At 46.3% G+C, this 21,137-nt stretch overlaps 1 long non-coding RNA gene across 1 annotated transcript; it reads right to left on the minus strand.

Moving 5' to 3' along the window:
* Window positions 1–19,971: 19,971 nt before the first annotated feature.
* On the minus strand, window positions 19,972–21,137 carry LOC115152184 (uncharacterized). Its single transcript, XR_003867438.1, has 2 exons — window positions 20,998–21,137; window positions 19,972–20,127 (listed from the first exon to the last, which is right to left on the minus strand). It is a non-coding gene; the product is annotated as an uncharacterized LOC115152184 (long non-coding RNA).

Genomic DNA, 21,137 nt, shown 5'->3' on the forward strand with positions numbered 1-21,137 from the left:
GAAACAACAAACTTTTCTCAATGTCAATGCTTGAGCCACTTAACCAAGCAGTGTCTCAGAGAATATCCTAGGGTGGCTGAGTTGTTTTAATCTTGCTTCTCCATGGGCTGGGGTTGAGCCAGGGCCAACAGGGCCAGCTCTGTGCTACAGACAGGGGAGAGGAGCTGGGCAGGGCAAGTTATGGCATAATGACTGCCCTCCCTGGAGGCCTTGACATTTGTCAGATGCTATTACTTCACAATCAGGCTACAAGACACAGAGCCCTGTGATAATAGGCCCCCACCCATAGAGCCACATTTGCACATGTATAGGCCTGGCCACACAAAACAGACACGGCAGAGGATATTGGGCCAAATATAGTGCCACTAGCAGTGTTTTTGTGTAAAGATGGGGGAAGGGAGGAGGAGGGGGTGGATGGAGACAGGGAGGGGGATGGGGTTGACTAGGTCTTTGCGAATGTTAGTGGTGTCTTTTGGAGAACTTTTGGTTACCAGGGAGCTCCTGGGTGTGCACTCTGGTCTCTCCCTAGCAGCTGAGCACACTGACCCCCTGAGCACAGCGACCAGTAGACACAATGAATTGCTAATGACACTCTGGGTGACTGGCAGGGAAAGGGCCTCCACACACACAGGGCACAAAGGAGGGCCTACGCAAGCACCCCATGTTTGATGTCCATGCGCGTACACACACTGACACACACACAAACACTCAATCACACACACACAAAATGCATTCTGACAAGAAATGTGTGTGTGTGTGTGTGTGTTCACAGCGGTACACAGTGCTCCTGTGGAGGATGTTTGATGAGTACTGTTGCCTGATCTTCAAAGGTGCAGCTTAAAACAGCCACCCTTTACAGACAGTAGCAGAGGACTGGAGAGGTGTCTCACCCATGGCCTGCTTACCCATAGCACAGTGGTATGTATTCCTGAGGGACATGTTGTGATGGGGGTAGGGGATCAGGCCAGCACAGACTCCTAGTAGTACAAAATCAAGTTTTATTGGTCACATACACACGGTTAGCAGATGTTAATGCGAGTGTAGCGGAATGCTTGTAAACAAGAGCATTAGGACTGATAAGAATCATATCCATCAGCAGATAATATTGAGTACAAGAAAAAAAAGTATGCAGCAAGACAAAAGAGGCCTAACGTTTCAGACAGTAGAGAGCCATGGTAGAGAGCCATGGTAGAGAGCCATGGTAGAGAGCCATGGCAGAGAGCCATGGCAGAGAGCCATGGCAGAGAGCCATGGCAGACAGCCATGGTAGACAGCCATGGTAGAGAGCCATGGCAGAGAGCCATGGCAGACAGCCATGGCAGAGAGCCATGGCAGAGAGCCATGGTAGACAGCCATGGTAGACAGCCATGGAAGCGAGCCATGGCAGAGAGCCATGGCAGAGAGCCATGGCAGAGAGCCATGGCAGAGAGCCATGGCAGAGAGCCATGGCAGAGAGCCATGGTAGACAGCCATGGTAGACAGCCATGGCAGAGAGCCATGTCAGAGAGCCATGGCAGAGAGCCATGGTAGAGAGCCAAGGCAGAGAGCCATGGTAGAGAGCCAAGGCAGAGAACCATGGCAGAGAGCCATGGTAGAGAGCCATGGTAGAGAGCCATGGTAGAGAGCCATGGTAGAGAGCCATGGTAGAGCCATGGTAGAGCCATGGTAGAGAGCCATGGTAGAGAGCCATGGTAGAGAGCCATGGCAGAGATCCATGGCAGAGATCCATGGCAGAGAGCCATGGTAGACAGCCATGGTAGAGAGCCATGGTAGAGAGCCATGGCTTACTCACATATTAATCATGTGCTCATAGAGGGCGATCTGACAGTCGTTCTCCTCGTTCACATCCAGGTTTTCCACCAGGCTCCTCTAAGGTTCTGACAGCAATGAAATAAAAGATCATCAACATGTAAACATTTTAAAAATCCACAACTTCCACCACTAATGTTAACATTTTACCCCCCTAAAAAAGTACACTTGGCTGAGTTCATAGCTCATATCAGAGCTAAATTCATTGGCGGTAGATGACGCTAGTTTCTTTGTGTTGAATAACGTTAGCTGTATGAGCTGATGATCTGGAGCCCACCTGGGTCAACTCCTTGATGTGCTTGTTGTTGACCATCGGCTGCTCTACCTTCACAATGATGTACGGTCTGCCAGGAGAAATAGCACCATTTAAAAAAAGGTGGGTGGTAGCGAGAGATGAAGGAGTGAACTAGTATAAAAAAATGAGTGCAGAACCCGGGCTGAGTCATAAGGAGATGTAGACACAGCAGTCGGTCAGGTTGGTGGAGATGGACACAACCTCGTTGATGAAGCCGGCCCTGCGCATAAGTCTGAAGGTGTACACCAGCCTTTGGTGGTCCCGGATCACCCCCAGGATGTTACCTGTGGACAGGATGGACACACCCAGAGAGAACGACTGTAAGGCAGAGTTCCTTACTCTCAGTTCTTACTGTCGTGACTTTATTAGGGGTTGTTTGATCAACGTGCACAGAAATAATGCATAGAACAAAACGTCCAGCTGGCTACTGTATCTATCACACAGTTTGCAGAGCCACACACTCCAGCAGGGGTTCTGTGCATATTGAACTTGAGGAAATGGAGGAGCCACAGTGAAATGGCTCCGTGTGTGTGGGAGGATTTGCGCGCGCTCTGTGGCGCTTTGACACCTGCTGTTACTAATTAATTAAGCCTGGTGGCAGACAGTCAACATAATTTGACAGTTATCAGTGGCTTGAAAAACATACACACTAATTAATGAACCCAGTCCAGACTTTTTCATGGCACATTAGTAGCACTAAATTAGTAGCTTATCAGACACACTGTATGAAGCACAACATATGCTTTCTGTAAACTGGACATTCCATGTTCTTTCCCTTCATGTTTGTGGCATTGTATTGAAAAGCAGAGGAAGGCTTAAGAAGAGAAGCAGTTTGTAAGTAATCAAACACAAGGGAAAAGCCAGCAGCAACCATCCTGGCTTGAGAGCCTACTGCTGGTTATGCATATCAAGTGCTTATGCGTATGCCTCTGGATGTCTGGTGTGTACGCATGTGGGCGTGCATGCGAGCCTCTGGGTGGGTGTGTGTGTGTGTGTGTGTGTGTGTGTGTGTGTGTGTGTGTGTGTGTGTGTGTGTGTGTGTGTGCGCGCTTGCTCATTTATGTGTACGTGCTTGCCAATATATACAGTATATATGTGACTGTCTATCTGTCCTTTCATGTGTTTCTTTCTCTCTCGCTGATTGATCTCTCCCTCAAGGGTGTCGGAGGGGCACAGCATGCCCCACTGGGAGGGCTGCAGGGAGCGGGGTCCCATGACCTTCCTGATCTTCTCTAAACTGGGAGGAGGTCCTGGTCATCATGCCCAGAGCCGAGATGAAGGAGAGACTGGACAACACCTGTGTCACACCCTGACAGTCCATCTTAAACCTCTTCAGGGACCAGTTCCCCCGGGGGCACAGAGAGAGGGACAGGTCAAATCCCCTTTTGCCATATGTCAGACCATTTGGATCCTCTGTCTGGCATAAGGGACCAGATCTTGATACAGGGGCAGCACTCACGGCGGAGATGGCGTTGACCATGCCGTTGGTGAACTTGTCCTAGTGCATACGTTTGACTATGTCGAACTGGGCTGCTTGGGGATGATCTGGTCTGATATCTTCTTCAGCTCTGAAGTGAACAGAGGGGGAGAGAGAGTGTTAAGGCTTGCACCGAATGTAGATCTAGCGTTCGTCTGCCGATCATTCAGCGCAATGTTTCAGGGACCACCCGCTGTCGATGTCTGACTGACAACATTTTTCATGCGATTCTACATGTAAAATCGGTGCACGCTTGGTTCGCAAATTACACTCAAAGGTGCTATGTACTCTCGGCCAGCAAACGCTATTGGTGTGTCTGAGCTCTTACATTTTACATTTTCTTCTCTTCTCTTTCTTTCTCTTAGTACAGTCAGAACCTATGGGCCCATATTTATTAAGTGTCTCTGAGAAAGAGTGCTGATCTAGGATCAGGTCCTCCCTGTCCATAACAATCCGATTAATTATGATCTAAAAGGCAAAACTGACACATTGGAAATATCAAAACTCAACACTGGAAGTTACAGACCGAGTATCTGATGCAACAAACTAGATGTGAAACAACAATACTCCGAGAGATAGTCGTATCAAACCCTCTGTTCTCCCAGTTCTCTTGGCTTCTGCTGCCAGTTGTTCTGTTCCTCTCCGTTATCAGCTCAGAGAAAATGACCAAAGAGACAGATTTAATAACCAGGTGTGCCAACCCTGAGATAAGCCTGACCTGGCCTCTCTCCCAGGTCTCTCTTCTCTCCTTTCCTTTACCCAGTAAGGCTTTCACTGGGGAACCTCTCTCTTCTCTTTCTCTTTCGCTCAACCCCCCACCAACCCTCCCGACACATTTGCATACATCAAAACAAACAAGCAGCACCGGCAAAATTAATAATAAAGAAATTAAGCTTCCGTTGCACAGCCGGGCCAATTAGTTGAATGTCAGGGAATCATAATTGGAGAGAGAGGAGATTGCTGGGCGTTCTAAGTGCATAAGCCCCCTATTGAAAGGAGGCCCTGTACCCCCCTCCACCCCCACCTCCTCGCCCCCACTCCTCAGCCAGAGCAGGTCGGGATGGGGGGAAATTAAAGGCCTTAAGACAGCCATAATTACATTATCAGACCTGAGGCCTGCAGGATTAGCTCAATCGCTCCAGTCAAGGCGGCCATTCTTTTGTCATAGCGTGGAAAAAATCCCTCCGCTTCCCCGGCCCTGGGATTTCGGTGCGGCTGCTGCGTATCTCTCCCCCTGACAAAGCCAGTCAAGGCGGGAATACAGAGCGAGGCGGGGAAGGAGGGATGAGGGTGGGGGGAGAATGAGGAAAACAAAACAGGCAACAACAAAGCAGGAGGAAAATAATGAAGGTATTAATAAAGGAGGGAGAGAATAAAGACGCAGGTGAGGGCATGGGGAGGCTGGTGTAGAGTCTGTATCCACTAGCGCAGGCCTGGGATCAGGGCATGGGGAGGCTGGTGCAGAGTCCGTCTCAACTACCAGCGGCCTGGGATCAGTTCTCAGATAAGTACAAAGTACGTAGAGATGTAGCACTGCGTATAGAGACCATCGTTTTGACTGGGGAGCGGGAACGGATTAAAAGTCATGATCTAAAGTCAGTTTGGGGTTTCACCGCTGAGGATTAAGGTTGGGATTAGAGGATGGTAAAATGACCAAGATCTGTGAATACAGGAAACTTCTACCTGGGAGCTTTAAAACCATTCATCCCATGGGCACCAGCAGTGAGCCTGTACAGCACTGTCACACAACCAGCCCCTTTAAAACATTAGCATTAAACGCTGACAGTCATCTTAATTGAATTACAGAGTGAGTGAGTCGTGCTGTGCAGATAGACCCAGAGCATGCAGCCTCTGCTTATCTACACTGTGGAGCAGCACACTATAGGCCACTGTGCTGGAGGAAGGCTGTACAGGAAAATGTGGTAAAGGAAGTCTGTACAGGCAAATTTAAGTATGCTCCCTCTAATTCTTTCTCTCTCACTCTCCCTCCCCTCCCGGAGGACCTGAGCCCTGGGACCATGCCTCAGGACTACCTGGCCTGATGACTCCTTGCTGTCCCCAGTCCACCTGGTCGTGCTGCTGCTCCAGCTTCAACTGTTCTGCCTGCGGCTATGGAACCCTGACCTGTTCACCAAACGTGCTACCTTGTCCCGGACCTGCTGTTTAGAACTCTCTCTCCACCGCACCTGCTGTCTCTAACTCTGAATGCTCGGCTATGAAAAGCCAACTGACATTTACTCTTGAGGTGCTGACCTGTTGCACCCTCTACAACCACTGTGATTATTATTATTTGACCCTGCTGGTCATCTATGAACATTTGAACATCTTGGCCATGTACTGTTATAATCTCCACCATGTACAGCTAGAAGAGGACTGGCCACCCTTCAGAGCCTGGTTCCTCTCTAGGTTTCTTCCTAGGTTCTTGCCTTTCTAGGGAGTTTTTCCTAGCCACCGTGCTCTACATCTGCATTGCTTGCTGTTTGGGGTTTTAGGCTGGGTTTCTGTTTTGGACTTTGTGACATCGGCTGACGTAAAAAGGGCTTTATAAATACATTTGATTAATTGATTGATTGAAATGTGTTATAGGAAGTTTGCACAGCCCAATGTACTCAGGTACACTACATGACCAAAAGTATGTGGACACCTGCTTGTCGAACATCTCATTCCAAAATCATGCACATTAATATGGGAAGGCTTTCCACTAGATGTTGGAACATTGCTGTGGGGACTTGCTTCCATTCAGCCGCAAGGGCATTAGTGAGGTCGGGCATGTATTTATATGCTGTAGCATTAAGATTTCCCTTCACTGGAACTAATTGGTCCTGCCCGAACCATGAAAAACAGCCCAAGCCATTATTCCTTCTCCACTAAACTTTACAGTTGGCACTATACTTTTGGGCAGGTAGCGTTCTCCTGGCATCTGCCAAACCCAGATTGTGAAGTGTGATACATCACTACAGAGAACGCGTTTCCACCGCTCCAGAGTACAATGGCGGCAAGCTTTACACCCCTCCAACCGACGCTTGGCATTGCACATGGTGATCTTAGGCTTGTGAGCGGCTGCTTGGCCATGGAAACCCATTTCATGAAGCTCCTGACCAACAGTTCTTGTGCTGACGTTGCTTCCAGAGGCAGGTTGGAACTTGGTAATGAGTGTTGCAACTGACAGAAGATTGTTACGCACTCGCAGGTCCCGTTCTGTGAGCTCGTGTGGCCTACCACTTCGTGGCTCAGCCGTTGTTGCTCCTAGATGTTTCCACTTCACAATAACAGCACTTAAAGTTGACCGCGGATGCTCTAGCAGGGCAGAAATTTGATGAACTGACTTGTTGGAAAGGTGGCATCCTATGATGGGTGCCACGTTGAAAGTCACTGAACTTTTCAGTAAGGCCATTATACTCCTAATGTTTGTCTATGGAGATTGCATGGCGGTGTGCTCGATTTTATACACCTGTTAGCAACGGGTGTGGCTGAAATAGCCAAATCCACTAATTTGAAGGGGTGTATATATAGTGTAAGTCTGTGCATCCCAATGTGATAAAGTGCATCTCTATAGGCCAATGTGCAGTCTGCATAGACAATGTGCTGGAGTCTACTAACTGAGGGGGTAAACTAAACACACCAGAGGAGGTTCGCAAGAGTAATATTTTACTATTAGGATAGAGAGGTTATATTAGGACAGAGAGGTTATGTTAGGATAGAGAAAAACAGACCCTGATTCCGTAGATGGAGCTACCTGTCCAGCCAACTCCAGACGCTTGTTGCCATAGTAGACTCTGTCGTCCACCTTGTTCTCTCCTTGGGCCAGGATCACCCTGCACACCATCACCGCCAGCTAAATACACTTGGCCCAGAATTTAAACTCCTTCACCTGGATGTGGAATAAAAGACAGGGTTCGGGGGGGTCAATTCCATTTCAAATTCAATTCAGCAAGTAAACTGAAATGACAATTTCTCAGATAAGCAATGAGGAAAATTGGAATTTGAACTTCAGTTTACTTCCTGAATTGGCATGGAATTGACCCCAACCCTGGTAGTAGTAGGAAGTCACTCGATCAAACCTAAGTGGACCAATAAGGAACGTTTTTGACTGCAATATACAAAATAATGAGGCTTCATCCACCTAGCTAAATGATATGGAATCGGTTCTATGTTAACACACTTATAGCCATATTAATAAAGAGTAGGTAAGGGTACAGGTGACAAAACTAAATCATCTGATGGTATGGTGAGCACAGTGCTTTAACCCTACCAACACCTATCTCATTGATACTGCTGATAGTCCATAGTAAATCCCATGCCACACTGGGCAGCGCAGATGTGTATAAAGCTGTTGTTGGTGTGGTCAATCTGATAGCACTTACATAAGGGAGGATGAGGGAAGCTCTCTAGCCTCCTCCATCTTGGTCTTCTTGTGCCCTCCCCACCCGCGCTGTCTCCGCACTTATTCCCAATGTATTTCAGAGCCTAGGGTACACACACATGCAGAGGGATATGAGTACAAACTCTGAAACTGCCCAGCAATATAAAACAGGCAAGCTGTATCTCAGATCACAAAGTGACAAACTTTAAAAGAAAGAACCAGAGGTGTAATTCTAAAGTAATGAAAATGTGAGACGCACGTTTACTATCGCGATAAGAAAAGAAGGACACAAGTTAACATTCTGAGGGATCAAAGTTGCAGCAGGTCAAGTGACTCACAAAAGCCACGACCAGGGATGAGTCCGCCCTTATGCCCCACCCCCCTCGACACCCACACTACACAAACACACCACCGTCACACCTGAGTCAGCAATAGTCTGTGTCGTGCTCTAGAGAGATGGTCAGTGAGACTGAGCACGTCCTCCCAGACCACCCACCCTGCAGGCTATAACCATTGGCTACTGAGGACGACCAGTGAAGAGTCAACCATGGCAGCCTGTTCAACTATGTCCTGTCCTGTGTTTTACACTACAATAATGGCTTATGTAAAAAGAGTAAATCTGAAGTCCATTTGTGAGCTTTATGAAATGCATGTACAATGGAACATGGATATTTATAAAGCTTATTTGCTTCAACAAACAACATATTTTCCATTTAAATAGACATACTTACAGTATATAGTAGGGGGGCAAACTACGGCCAATTAAAAGCGGCCTGCAGTGGATTTAGCGTAAACAATTTAATCAAAACAAATTGTAGTTAACTAAATGCGCCGCTTGGTTCATAGACCCGTGGTTACATGAGTAGCCTTCGATATACACTGAGTATACCAAACATTAGGAACACATTCCTGATATTGAGTTGCACCCCCCTTTTTCCTTCAGAACAGTCTCAATTCATCAGGGCATGGACTCTACAAGGTGTCAAAAGCGTTCCACAGGGATGCTGGCCCATGTTGAATCCAATGCTTCCCATCGTTGTTTCAAGTTGGCTGGATGTACGTTGGGTGGTGGACCATTCTTGATACACACGGGAAACTGTTGAACGTGAAAAACCCAGCAGCGTTGCAGTTCTTGACATAAACCGTTGCACCTGGCACCTACTACCATACCTTGTTCAAAGGCAGTTAAATCTTTTGTCTTGCCCATTCACCCTCTGAATGGTACGCATACACTATCCATGTCTCAATTGTCTCAAAGCTTAAAAATCCTTCTTTAACCCATCTCCTCCCCTTCATCTACAGTACACAGATTGAAGTGGATTTAACAAGTGACATCAATAAGGGATCATAGCTTCCACCTGGATTCACCTGGTCAGTCTATCATGGAAAGAGCAGGTGTTCTTAATGTTTTGTATAGTCAATGTTCTTTATACTTCAGAAAGTATTGACACCCCTCGACTTTTTCCACATTTTGTTGTGTTACAGCCTGAATTTAAAGTGATTGCATTGAGAGATGTTTTGTCACACACAGTATCCCGTAATGTCAAAGTGGAATGATGTTTTTTTACAAATTAATAAAAAATTAAATGCTTTAGTCAATAAGTATTCAACCCTTTTATTATGGCAAGTCCAAATAAGTTCAGGAGTAAAAATGTGCTTAACAAGTCACATAATAAGTTGTATGGACTCACTCTGTGTGCAATAATAGTGTTTTACATGATTTTAAAATGACTCTCTCAACTCTGTACCCCACCATACATACAATTATCTATAAGGTCCCTCAGTTGAGCAGTGCATTTCAAACACAGATTCAACCACAAAGACCAGGGAAGTTTTCCAATGCCTTGCAATGAAGGGCACCTATTGGTAGATGGTAACAACAACAAAAAGACATTGAATATCCCTTTGAGCATGAAGTTATTAATTACCCTTTGGATGGTGTATCAATACACCCAGTCACTACAGAGATACAGGCGTCCTTCCTAACTCAGTTGCCGGAGAGGAAGGAAACCACTCAGGGATTTCACCATGAGGCCAATGGTGACTTTTAAACAGTTACAGAGTTTAATGGCTGAGACAGGAGAAAACTGAGGATGGATCAACAAGCATATTGTTACTCCACAATACTAACCTAATTGACATAGTAAAAAGACGGAAGCTTTAATAGAATAAAAACTATTCCAAAACATGCATTCTGTTTGCAACAAGGCGCTAAAGTAATACTGCAATAAATGTGGCAAAGCAATTAACTTTTTGTTCTGAATACAAAGTGTTATGTTTGGAACAAATCCAATACAACACATTACTTATGTGTTATGTTGTTCAGTTTGTCATTCTTTAGTTTTTTTTGTCTTATGTCTGTTGTGTAGTAAATATTTCAGCTTTTAGTTTCATTGTTTTTATTTGTTTTTTTTCCTGTGAAGCACATTTCGTTGCATTCCATGTCTGAAATGTGCTGTATAAATAAAGCTTGATTTGATTTGATTACTGAGTAACACTCTCCATATTTTCAAGCATTGTGGTGGCTGCATCGCGTTATGGATATGTTTGTAATCATTAAGAACTGGGGAGTTTTTCAGGATAAAGAAACAAACTGAATGGAAGCAACATACTAGAGGAAAACCTGGTTCAGTTTGCTTTCCACAAGACACTGGAAGATTAATTTACCTGGCAAGACCGCAAAATGGTTGTCTAGCAATGATCAACTACCAATTTGACAGAGCTTGAATAATTTTTTAAAGAATATTGGGCAAATGTTGCACAATCCAGAGACTTACCCTGAAAGACTCACAGCTGTAATCGCTGCCAAAGATGATTCTAACATGTATTGACTCAGGGGGTTGAATACTTATCTAATCAAGATATATTAGTGTTTAATTTTTCATTTTTACTAAACAAAAAATATAAACGCAACATGCAACAATTCCTAAGATTTTAATGAGTTATAGTTCATATAAGGAAATCAGTCAATTTAACTAAATTCATTAGGCCCTAATCTATGGATTTCATATTATTTTCCTCATGCAGCACGACACATTTCCGTCGCATAGAGTTGATCAGGCTGTTGATTGTGGCCTGTGGAATGTTGTCCCACTCCTCTTGAATGGCTGTGCGAAGTTGCTGGATGCTGTTGTTCACGTCGATCCAGAGCATTCCAAACATGCTCAATGGGTGACATGGCTGATGAGTCTGCAGGCCATGGAAGAACTGGGACATTTTCAGCTTCCAGGAATTGTGTACAGACCCTTGCGACATGGGGCAGTGCATTATCATGCTGAAAGATGAGGTGATGGAGGCAGATGAATGGCTTGACAATGGGCCTCAGGATCTTGTCACAGTATCTCTGTGCATTCAAATTGCCATCGATAAAATGCAATTGTGTTCGCTGTTTGTAGCTTACGCTGCGGTTGGTCTGCGGTTTGCAGTTGTGAGGCCAGTTGAACGTACTGCCAAATTCTCTAAAACAACGATGAGACAGCTTATGGTAGAGAAATGAACATTCAATTCTCTGGCAACAACTTTGGTGGACATTCCTGCAGTCAGCATGGCAATTGCACGCTCCCTCAAAACTTGAGACATCTGTGGCAGTGTTGTGTGACAAAACATTACATTTTAGAATGGCATTTTACTGTACCCAGCACAAGGTGCACCTGTGTAATGTCCATGCTGTTTAATCAGCTACTTGATATGCCACACCTGTCAGGTGGATGGATTATCTTTGCACAGGAGAAATGCTCACTAACAGGGATGTAAACAAATTTGTGCCCAACATTTCAGAGAAATAAGCTTTTTGTGCATATGGAACATTTCTGGGATCTTTTATTCAGCTCATGAAACATGGGAAACATGTATATATTTATTTATTTTTTACAAATGTTCAAATTTTTCATCCACCTCGACATTAGAGTATTTTGTGTAGCTCGTAGACAAGAAAATGACAATTAAATACATTTTAATCCCATTTTGTCACAACAAATGTGGAAAAAGTCAAGGGGTGTAAATACTTTCTGAATGCACTATGTACAAATTCTAATGGACCTATATATGTTTTGATAAATTCCCTTTTCCTGGCCCACCAATAGATTTTGAACAACAAATTAGTCCCCCAAAAATCTGTGCGGCCCTCCGCCCTCTGTTGAATTTCTAAATCTCAGGTTTTTATTTTATTTTCAATTGAACCTTTATTTAACTAGGCAAGTCAATTAAGAACAAATTCTTATTTACAATGACGGCCTACCCCGGCCAAACCCCTAACCTGGACGACCCTGGGCCAATTGTGCGGCGCTCTATGGGTCTATAGTGACGCCTCTAGCACTGAGATGCAGTGCCATAGACGGCTGCGCCACCCAGGAGCCCACCCCTGGTCTAATATCTATTTAAGGCTATATGTCTACTGAGACATAGTTTGACGTATCAAACATCAAAGGTATAATGAGAACAACACTGAAAAGGCATCAACAACATGCATTCAAATCTGATCCAACGGCCGTTGCTAGGATGCTAATATGGCCCTCGTCAATGCATTGCTGGTTCCTCCTACTGAATAAGGGTCTTTATTCAGACAAATTGGGGTATTGCATTTATCAACACATATCAAAAAGGACACGTTGGCCTATTGAGAAATTACTTGAGGAGGATTATTCTTTAATTACTAGGCAAGACAAAGGCTGTGTCCCAAACGCAAGACTCATCTCCTCTTGCTAGAATACATTCTATTCTTCAGTCAAAGTCCTAGTCCTCAGGAAGACATTATTAGAGGGTGAGGTATGAACGAGACTAAGCGTGGGTGGGAGGGATGGAGGGAAGGTATAAGGGCAAAATAGAGGAGAAATGTGGAGGAGGTGGTTTAAGGGCAAGAATTGAGGTGGATGACGGAGGTATCAGGGAAGTTTGGAGGGGTGAGGACATATGGTGGAAATGTATAAGTGAATGGATGATGATGAAGTGGAGGAGAAAGAGGTATAAAGGATGTAATGTGACAAAGAGGATGGGAGAGATGGATGGCAGAAGAAAAGAGAGGTTGGCAGGAGATGGAGAGGTGAGGAAGTGGGTGGAGGAAGGGGTTGTGTGGGTGTACACAGAGTGAAAGGTGGAAAAGAGAAAGGGAGAGGTACAGACACGAGAAGTCAGGGAGAGGTGAGGCAGGTTCTCTGACATTTGCTTATGCTATTGAGGAGCTGTGGGAACGGGGCTGGCTGGCCCACAATGCATCTGGGGCCATGCTGGTTGGCAGCATTGCAGAGTGCGGCGAGGGCCAGGAGGAATTCACCCAGGATGCATGAAGGCAGAGCAAACAAACCAAGCAGGCCAACACTCCACACTGGTGATTACTCAAAATGCTACAAGGCCACATTGGACATGTTTGGAGAGGGCTGGCCAAGAGGTAATCAGCGATGCTACTGCTGCCAACAGGTTAATAGAGCAATTTTAATCTGGGTGTCACGGATATGGACCATATTGAGTGATAGAGATGCCCAAATGTTTAACAGTAGCGGATGACTGAAAGCTAAGACAACTCACTGAAAGTAGAAGGATCTTTTTTTAAAAGTGTTCTGCTGTTGCTTGAATGAATCCAATCAAATTTTCAGCTCAAAATTTTTTAGCAATTGTTATATAATGGTAATAGATGCAGCATGTTCACAAACTGAAATTAGCTAAAACATTAGATTAGCTAATTTTACATTACATTAGCAAATTAGGTCTTAATGAGTAGCACAAGTGGGTTCCACTACCAATGCATTGAACAACAAGGCCGAACAGGGTAGCGAGGTGGAAGAGCTTGGCATTATCTGTATTCTGTTGGCATATTTTAGTCAGACAGCGCCCTCATGTGGACTCAGGTGACATTCTTACCTTGAAAATAATGGCGATGGGGGCGTCCTCTGACAGTGTGTTGTGTCTCAGGTAGAATCGTCTCCGCTTAACGATCATATTAGTCCTGCTCTTATTTTCATGGGTAGAACTGTAACCACATTTACACAGCAGTTTGAGTTGAGTGTGGTGGCAAGTGAACTGACGTTTGGATAAACAGACATGCGAATACAGTCTTACAATGATAAAGCACTAAAGTAAGCAATAAATGATGAAAGAAAGCAGGTATGGAAATATCAATAGGAGCAAAGCGTCTACACCAAACTGCAGCTAGAGCCTAACTAGGGAGACTCACAATCTAGTCGAGTCATTCTGGATATGAGTGACAGCACAGAGGCTCCCACTGCTCCCTTCCTGTCCTGCCCCACGATGATGTAGTTCTTTGACAGCTGCTCCTGGATCAGAATGACCTTCTCCTGACCTTTGACAATGAAGTGGCCCCCTGTGGATGTAGAGAGGACACAAGTTCACACACACACACACACACACACACACACACACACACACACACACACACACACACACACACACACACACACACACACACACACACACACACACACACACACACACACACACACACACACACACACACGTTCTAGGGTACTAGGGATGGGCCACCGTGTGTGCATGTTTTTTATTCTAGCCTACCTGCAGGCAGCACATACTGCAGGCAGCCCTCCAGGAGCAGAGTGGCCACCATGTAAGGTGTTCAGCTAGGTTTTGCCTACCAGAGCCCAGAGGGCACTCATTGAGTTTGGAGTACTCCATGACCATCTTCCCTGTGAGGACACAGTTAGAGCTGTGCAGCATCGTGGGCATCCTGGGTCGAATACAGTTCAACGCACCGTTAGTAGGACAATCTCAGAAAAAGTAGCCACACTAGCTCTTTTCCAGGTACGCCGACAGTGGCGGACGAACATCTGGACTGAAGGTATGTTGACCTCAACTTCTTGCTCTGGGAAGTGTGGGGGCTGATACCCCATGGAGCATTCGAAGGGGGATAGTCCAGTAGCCGAGCAGGGGAGAGTGTTCCTGGCATATTCCACCCAGACCAGTTGCTGACTCCAGGTGTTGGGGTTACTAGCAACAAGACACCGGAGTCCCGTCTCTATATCTTGATTGGCTCGCTCCGACTGGCTGTTAGATTGGGGATGAAACCCAGATGACAGGCTGGCTGATGACCCGATAAGAGTGCAGAACGTCTTCCTGAATTGGGACGAGAACTGAGGACCCCGATCCGAGACAATGTCAGCCGGGAGTCCATGGATTCGGAAGACGTGCTGCACCATAAACTGGGGCGTCTACTTGGCTGAAGGTAACTTCAGAAGAGGGATGAATTGGGTGGCCTGGTGAACCGATTTACCACTGTCAGGATGGTGGTGTTGCCATCTGACGGAGGAAGCCCAGTGACAAAATCCAGGGAAATATGGGACCGGGGCGATGAGGGACAGGGAGTGGCTGTAGGAGGCCAGAAGGAGCTTGCCGCGGAATCTTGCTTTGCGCGCACACCATGCATGCGGCAACGAAGGCCGAGATGTCGAGAACCATGGTGGGCCACCAGAAGCATTGACGAAGGAAAGCCAGAGTTCGACGAGTGCCAGGACGACAGGTAAGCCTGGAAGAGTGAGCCCATTCCAGGACCTGAGGCCGGACCGAATCAGGAACGAACAGCCGGTTAGCCAGGCCCCCCCAGGGTCCAACTGGGAATGCTGTACCTTGCGGACCAGAGCCTGAATTTCCCAAACAACAGAAGCCACCAAACAAGAGGCAGGGAGGATGGTCTCAGATTCAGAGGGAGTGGCAGTGGAACTGTACAGACGGGATAGAGCGTCTGGCTTCACAATTTTTGACCCTGGGCCATAGGAGATGGTGAAATTGAACCTGGTAAATAACAGAGCCCAACGAGCTTGCCTTGGGTTGAGGCGCTTGGCAGTGCGGAGGTATTGTAAATTCTTATGATCCGTCCATACCAGAAATGGATGTTCCGCACCTTCCAGCCAGTGTCTCCACTCCTCCAGAGCCATCTTAACTGCTAGGAGTTCCCGGTTCCCAACATCATAATTCCTCTCCGCAGAGTTGAGACGATGGGACATGAAGGCACAGCGATGAAGCGTTTGGTCCTGGACTGATGGCTGGGAAAGAACGGACCCTACTCCCACGTCGGAAGCATCAACCTCCACCACAAACTGACAAGTTGGGTCCGGATGGATGAGGATGGGAGCAGTAGTAAATCGCTGCTTTAGATCCCCAAAAGCCTTGTCTGCTGCTGGGGACCATGTGAACGGTACCTTGGGAGAGTTGAGTGCAGAGAGGGGAGCCGCAAGGTTGCTGAGCCCTGAATGAAACGGCGGTAGAAATTTGCAAAACCCAGAAACCGTTGGAGCTGCACCTTAGACGTGAGTCCTTGAGTCCAAACGGCATAGCCAGGTACTCATAGTGTCCATTGGCAGTGTTGAAAGCTGTCTTCCACTTGTCTCCTTCGCGTATCCACACAAGGTGGTAGGCATTCCGAAGGTCTAATTTGGATAAGATAGTAGCCCCCTGGAGAGGTTCGAAAGCTGAGGAGAGGAGTGGTAGAGGGTACCGATTTTTAATCGTAATATCATTGAGGACCCGGTAATCAATACATGGATGCAGGGTCTTGTCCTTCTTCCCCACAAAGAAGAATCCTGCGCTGGCAGGAGAGGCAAAAGTGTGAATGCTCCCAACAGCCAGTGAGTCCTCGATGTACTCCTCCATGGCCTTGGTCTCAGGACAAGATAGGGAATATAGCCGGCCTCGAGGCGGTGTGGTGCCCGGAAGGAGGTCAATAGCACAATCGTAAGGACGGTGTGGCGGAAGGGAGGTAGCATGAGCATTGCTGAAAACCTCCAGGAGGTCATGATACTCTGCGGGCACGGCAGAGAGATCCAAGGCCATACTTAATACTTAAATGAGTTCCAACCCAGAATGGAACCCGTAGTCCAGTCAATATCTGGGTTGTGTTTTTGGAGCCAAGAAAAACCCAAAACATCAGGTATGTGGGGGGACTTAATGAGGAGGAGCTGAATTGACTGCGGTTTCCAGATACCCACATATTAATCCCTTGGTATGGGGCATCGGAAAATGCCCATGGTTTAGATCGATTAGGATATAATTTACAATCACTGGTAAATTTAACCACTTGAGGATTTTCGATAATAAGACAGAATTGCAAGCCGCTCGCCTCACGGCCATACAGAATAGGGTAGTGCTTGACACTACCCTATTAGGGTAGTGCCTGTTTCTGGACTCTGTACCCACCTGCCTGACCATTCTGATGGCTTGAACTCGAGCCTGCCTGCCACACTGTACCCCCTGAACTCTTTTGCCTGTCCACGAACATTCTCTTGCCTACCCTTTTGGAATACAATAAATATCAGAGACTCAAACCATCTGCCTCCCGTGTCTGCATCTGGGTCTGGCCTTGTATCCTTATAGTACGAACTGGCCATAACAGACCCAGCAGACCTGGACCAGCTCAGCCACGCTGTCTCCCTGCAGGGAGCCACCATTGGGAGGCATGAGGAGCTACTACAGGACCTTCTGGAAGGGCTTCATTCCCTGACTGAACGCCACGACCAAGGGTTTAAGGCTATTATGGAGCAAATCAGGGAGTTAGCTCATAGGCAGCCTGCCACCTCTGAGAACCCCCCAACCACCCAGTAAGTTTTTCCCTATGAGGGGTGAGTTTGTACAGGCTACCCCGGCTCTCCAAGAACCCCGCTTACCTCCTCCGGAGTGATATTCTGGGGATCCGGGTACCTGCTGGGGTTTTCTTTCTCAATGCTCCAATATTTTGGAGCATCAGCCATCTTCGTTTCCTTCGGACCGATCAAAGATAGCGTATATTATTACGATAATTTTCAGGAAGGGCGCTCTCCTGGGCTACGGCAGTTTGGGATCAACAATCCGCCATTTGTCGTCATCTGGAGGATTTCATTGCAGAGGTGAGGAAGGTGTTTCGATAGAGGTCCGGTTTTCCAACTACCCCCTGCTGCTCCCTGCTCACTTGTGTTTCGACACTTTCTAGAAAAATTTCCTTCTTTTCCACAGTTATAACAAACAAAGTTCCTGTCCTGTTGTTGCTGCTGTCTGGCCCACCATTCAGCACTGGCTCCCCCTCCTCATCCTCTACCTCTTCCTCTTCCCCTCTGTCCATCATTTTGAGATCTTTCCTGAGCCTGCCGCTGCTGGCCCTGTTCTTGATAAAAGCCAGCTGTGCAGCTTGTAACTTCACTCCTTCTTTTTCTATTCTGTTTTGTCTTGTCTTCTTGAGACAGTTGCTGCCTCTCAGCATGTTTACAGTGTTAAATAACCGCTTGTAGACTGGTAGTTTCCCAGCCAATGCAAGTCGTTTTAAACTGTTTATCAAGGGCTGGCAAAAGTCCATTCATTAGGGCAGCTTTAAAGAGGTTGTTGTAGTCATCATTGTGGCAGCCATCAGTCATTGGTTTGAGCCCGCTATGCTTACGGTAGCAGGTCTCCAGTCTGTCTGTAGTCTTCCAATGACTCCTTAGCTTTCTGCGTGCAACTATGGATAGCTGCCCAATCGGTCATGGGTAGGTAATGTTCTTTTATGCGATCGCACAGCATAGCCAGTTGGGTCTGATAGGCTTTACCCCCTTCCCATTGAAAGTTTTAATCAAAGCCTCCCTCCACGTCCGCCCATCGCAGCCTCATCTTGATATGGCAAATGTGCGCGATCTCAGCTGCAGATGGCTTGTTCAGCCGGGCCATCTCAAGTAGCTGTGTGGTAAAATCACCAGCGTCCTTTGTAGAATCTGGAAGTTCTTTAGCAATGTCCTTAATTTTGTCCTGTCTCCAATTCTTCTGGATGTTGGCAAGTGGGTGCCATTCATGATGGCCCTCCTCACCGTCCACAGGTTGCTGTTGTGGATTAGGGAACATTACCAGAGGTGCCTGGAGAAAGGTTGTGTTTGGGTCCCCTTTTTCACCTGTTCTGGTCATGACTGTTGCGGATGAGGGACTTAGCTGCGTGGTAGGGGTCGACATCGATGGTGGACTATATTCCCAGAGTCCATTAACACCAGAGATGGGACTCAATGTGGGCGGTGCATGGATTTCCACTGCTCATGGGCCACCCCCGAGGGGTCTGCTGGTAGAGCTGCGGTATGGGAGACGGCTGAGCGAGCTGCTCTCGAACAACCAGGGCTGGTGCTGGTACAGTGGATACAGGGGTATAATAGGGGGGTGGAAAGTCATTATCATCATCATCCCTGTTTCTCCTAACTTTCTTTCACCATTATTCCTTTAACTTTCCTGTCTGACTGTCTTTTGGCTTCCCTCTGCCACTTTCTAAACTTTCCCCAATCTATTAGACATGTCTTGCCTTTCTTGGTTTCCTCAAACTTCTCTAATTTCTTTCTATATTCTGCTAATAAAATTTCACTCAATGTGCCTTTTAAGGGAAAATCTGCTACTTTGTGCCAGAGTGGTGCCTGTTCCAGAATATCCCCGCCCCATTTATCCGCCATGACCTTCACTGGTCTGGTTAGTGGTTCGGGCAGGCAAGGTTCTCTCTTGCTGCTCATGGCTCCCATTGTGAAACTCCGCTATACACACACACTCAAACACAAACATACAAACAACAGTGTTTAATAACGAACGTCTTCCTTCCTTCCTTTTACATTTTTTTTAATAGAATTATTCTATGTAATTTTAAATGCTATGCCCACATGGTAGTTCCTCCTATGCAAATTCCCATGCAGGTTTTCAAATGTATAGCTGGTTTCCCAATCATAACCAAATGTTTTACCAGTACACTAATTCATTTTAATTTTCATTATTACAATGTATTTATTTCTATTTCAGGATTGTGCCCTAGGATCACATAACTTGTAACCGCGTCCTACACAACCCCTGTCTCTAACCAGGATACTTCTGCTTGAACAAAAAGATCCCAATTGGAGATCACCCTGCTTCAACAGGATATTTGCCCTAGAATTACTTCCAGGACTTCCTCTATTCAGAAATAACTCTGCTACAACAAAACTTCTAACTAGGGGTGTCTTTGCTACAACAAAGACATAATGTGCACAACCTGTCCCAGAACAGGATTTTCTATGGTGTTTAAAAGAAAATCAGTCTCACCCTTAATCTATTTTGTCTGTCTGGAATGGCGTATCCACTCACTGACACTCCCAGCCGGTCCGAGGCGGGTCCATTTCTGCTCTGTTGGCTCCCGAGCCACATCTAACGCAGCCCTGTGCGTAGGTAACCTTGGTCTCCTCGGGAGCAATCAGCAAGCTCAATTTTGTCAGGGTAATTCTATAGGAATAGAGAGACTGTAAATTCTTCCAACAACAGCTTTATTATAAGATTTGCAAAAATGAAGCAATCAACATCACCAAGAATGGTTCAGAGTTGAAAGCTTAACAAACATAGCCAGGTATCTGCATTTATAGAGAAAATACAACCCCTTTCTGTATATGTGGCAGTCAGCAGATAGTGTGTAAAAGGAAATTAGTTGTCTGTGCAGACTTTAAGATAGCACGAGGTGGCTAACCCGAGGGCTCAACCGTCTAACTGCATTCAAAACAACAAACACTATTATACTTCTTTCTGCAAGGTTCCGTACATGTGACTTTCTTAGATAGTAAACCCACATGCTACGGTTGCACCCAATCATCACTTACCTGTAAGCCCAGTCTTATGAATAAGTCACACCAAGAGAAGTTTGTATGTTGTTAGAATGAACACTAGCATATAACAAGATACTATTCTTTAAGCAGTAAAACACGGGATAGAATGACTAATTATGTGACTGATCAATATCTCAGCCTCCCCTCCCCCTGTCAACTCCCCAATAGTCACCCCTGACGCCCGGCTCCCTGAAATCGCCCCCATTGACTGTCCATATATCTCAAAACTCATGTCATCCAAGACTACAACTTGCTCCCTGGATCCTCTCTCCACTGCTCTCATTAAAGTCTGACTTCCTGCTCTGTGTCCATATATCCCACACATCGTCAACCACTCACTCGCCCACAGAACTGTCCCCTACAAAACAGCTGCAGTCACTCCCATCTTAAAAAGGCCAGGACTGGACACCACCATCCTCAATAACTTCCGAACCATTTCCAACCTCCCATTCCTTGCCAAGACTATGGAACGTACTGTTGCCTCCCAATTACATACCTGTTCGAGCCCCTCCAGTCTGGTTACCGCCCCCTCCACAGTACTGAAACTGAACTCCTCAAAGTTGTTGATTACCTCCTGACCTCTGCTGATGCTGGTGCCCTCAACATCCTGATTCTCCTTGACCTGAGTGCCGCTTT

This window comes from Salmo trutta, chromosome 17, assembly GCF_901001165.1.
Source record: "Salmo trutta chromosome 17, fSalTru1.1, whole genome shotgun sequence".
In the NCBI taxonomy this organism is placed as follows: Eukaryota; Metazoa; Chordata; class Actinopteri; order Salmoniformes; family Salmonidae; genus Salmo; species Salmo trutta.